The sequence below is a fragment of the Beta vulgaris genome, chromosome 5 (genome assembly GCF_026745355.1).
Source record: "Beta vulgaris subsp. vulgaris cultivar EL10 chromosome 5, EL10.2, whole genome shotgun sequence".
Lineage (NCBI taxonomy): Eukaryota > Viridiplantae > Streptophyta > Magnoliopsida > Caryophyllales > Amaranthaceae > Beta > Beta vulgaris.
Window position 1 is genome coordinate 65,145,011 of NC_079206.1, and position 3,003 is coordinate 65,148,013.

Below are 3,003 nucleotides of genomic sequence, written 5' to 3' on the forward strand. Positions count from 1 at the left end.
CTCTTAGAAATATAGTTTCAACGCCTATTCTAGATCCACCCATAATTGCGTGATCTGCAAAAGATGAACAGTGATTATACTATAACACAGAAGGAGAGAGAATGATCTCTATTATATAAGGCAACACATGGGGGACACCAAAAAATAGAAAAACTAAATAAAAGGGAAAAAAATAGAGGATAACTAACTACTTTATTTGAATGAAAAGAGGGTGAAAGTAGGATATTTAAACTGAACATTAGTTTTTTGAGAAAACAAATATAAAAACAGTTTTTCTACCCAATTAATTTATTTTCTTCTTCATTTGTTGTCACACATTATCGCACGCATTGCGTGCATGTAAGACTAGTATAGTATATGTCCGGAAAAAAAAAACTGAAAAACAAAAAATGCACCAGCCGGGAATCGAACCCGGGTCTGTACCGTGGCAGGGTACTATTCTACCACTAGACCACTGGTGCTTCGTTGGAAGAAATGGAAGAAAAAATATTGATGATCGTTCACATTAGATTCTCGTTTCTTCTCATATATTTTGACACTAATATATTAATTTCTAAGTTTATTGTTAAATGCTTTGATTTTATTTTTTTACAACCGATATGTAAAATATTATGTTATTTGTGGGTTGGCAAAAGTAAAAGTGAAACAACTAATAAAAACAAAAGAGATATAAAAATAGACATGCCTAATTTTATTAGGTTTGTATCAATTTTAAAAAATTATATTTTCTAATCATGTAACTAAATATATTACCTCTGATTTTCAATAATTTTAATACTTATTATAAATAGAGGCTTCACAAACACTAATTTGATACTTTTAGCTAGCTAAATACTTACCTAAAATGTTTTGACTATATGTTACACTATTTAGCCACTCCCGTTTGACTGTGTTTTGTAAATTCAACGTAATGAAAAATATTATCATGTGGGAGATATTAGGTTGATATCGATATATAGTTTCAAAATATCAACTTTTTCAAATATTGACTTATAAATAATTGGAAAATTTGTCAGAAACCACCTTTTATAATCACTTTTTTGTGGGAAACCACCTTTTAAAAAAATTTGGTTAATTAGCCACCTTTTTGGTTTTTTTTTTTTTGTTGAAAGCCACCACTTGCCGGAATCCGGCGTTGACCATCAAATTTTCGCCATTTTTTTCCAGATTTTCGCCATTTCTTCCACCTAAGATGTCGGGAGATGCGAGGGAGGTGATGGGCTTAGGGTTGGGAAGGTGGGGATGGTCATAGGGGGGTGTTTGCCGGCGGGTTGCGAGGGAGGAGGGGGGGTTGGCGGGGGATGGGAGAGAGAAGGGGGGTTGTCGGGGATGCGAGGGGGGAGGGTGGGTTGTCGGGGATGTGAGGAGGGAGGGGGGGAGAAAGATAAAGGGGAAAAATGGCGAAAATCTGATGGTCAACGTCGAAAAATCAAGGTCAACGCCGGATTCTGGCAAGTGGTGGCTTCCAACAAAAAAAAGAACCAAAAAGGTGGCTAATTAACCAAATTTTTTTAAAGGTGGTTTCTCACAAAAAAGTGATTATAAAAGGTGGTTTCTGACAAATCTTCCTAAATAATTTGAGGTATTAATGATTAAAGTTTTGCATTCACAAGTGTGATAAAAGAAACAAAGTAATATGAAGCTGGGTAAGTAAGATGGGTAGAATGTGTTTGTCATCCTCTTAAAAAAATAAACCTCTACATTCACTTGTTGGTCGTTACATGATGGTGGGGTCAGGGTTAGAGTTTGAAGTTAGGGGTTAGGATTATAAATTAGGATTTAGTTAGATTAATTATAGCTAATTAGAATTTGATTAGGATCAAGACTAACGGTGTGTCAACCGTCGTGAATTATTATGGGCATGTTGATGTATTATCATACTACTGAGGGGTACTTGGTGAATTTTTAAAAGTGCGGGGGTACCTAGTGAATAAATCGAAAACTCAGAGTATCTAGTAAAAAAACCGTTAAAATATATAAGTGAATTATAGCACATTGAAAAGAATCCAACAACATATAACACATATATCATCATATTTTTTTTTTGTAAGGTAACATATAGCATATCAAACCTAATAAATGATTTGTGTTGCAACTTAAGGTATTGAGGAAATAATTAGTCACAATTATCATCAACCTACCAAATAGAGATTCAACATTAGAAAACAATATGTCAATATACTTTGACTCTATTGTAACATTTTTATACTGTATCTAAGTGGAAAAAAGAAAACAGAAAAATATATAATGAATCAGAAAATTAAGTGTCTCTGATAACAAAAACAACAAATCCGTTGTAGTCTAGCTGGTCAGGATACTCGGCTCTCACCCGAGAGACCCGGGTTCAAGTCCCGGCAACGGAAACTTTTTTGGTGAAAAGTTACGTGTGGTCCTCCGTCCTCGTTATGATTTTCTTGTCACATTGCTTTTGAATTACTATTTTTTGGACAGACTTTTGAAAGTTTGAATATCTCATATACAAATGTGTTGGGATAATTATCCTTGAACGTTCTACCAAAATCTCCTCTATTCTCTTCCTTCCAATCAGTCCTTATCCTCACCAATGGACAAAAAAAAACATGTGGGAAAGAGATGGAAAAAACAAAAGAAGTCCAAATCTGAAACAGGGCCGGGTACGGCTTTAAAGTAATAATATGAGATCTTGTTAGATTTATCTCAATATATATAGTTCTAAAACATCAAATTTTATAATTTTTATTTAAAATTAATTAAAGATGTTAACATTTAAAGTTATGCGTTGACAAGCGTGAAAATTCAATTATTGCAATAGAAAAAACACAAATGAAGTATATATTTTTGTTAGAAATTCATAAACTGCATTATCCAAAAATAACACATTTTACCTACAAAATACTTTTGAATTTTGTTTACCATAAGTTTAGTTACAATATTTACACAATTGTAAAGCATTCAAATAATGGTGGTTGTTTTATACTCACGTTTGTTTCCTTTTGTTTTTCGTATTTGACTGTGTATACTTAT

General features: G+C 33.0%; 2 non-coding genes across 2 annotated transcripts; one reads left to right on the top strand and one right to left on the bottom strand.

Annotated features, from left to right (window-relative positions):
- Positions 1 to 390: 390 nt before the first annotated feature.
- TRNAG-GCC (transfer RNA glycine (anticodon GCC)) lies at positions 391 to 461 on the bottom strand. The gene has a single exon. It is a non-coding gene; the product is annotated as a tRNA-Gly (tRNA).
- Positions 462 to 2,290: 1,829 nt separating this feature from the next.
- Positions 2,291 to 2,363, top strand: TRNAE-CUC (transfer RNA glutamic acid (anticodon CUC)). Its single transcript has one exon. It is a non-coding gene; the product is annotated as a tRNA-Glu (tRNA).
- Positions 2,364 to 3,003: the final 640 nt, after the last annotated feature.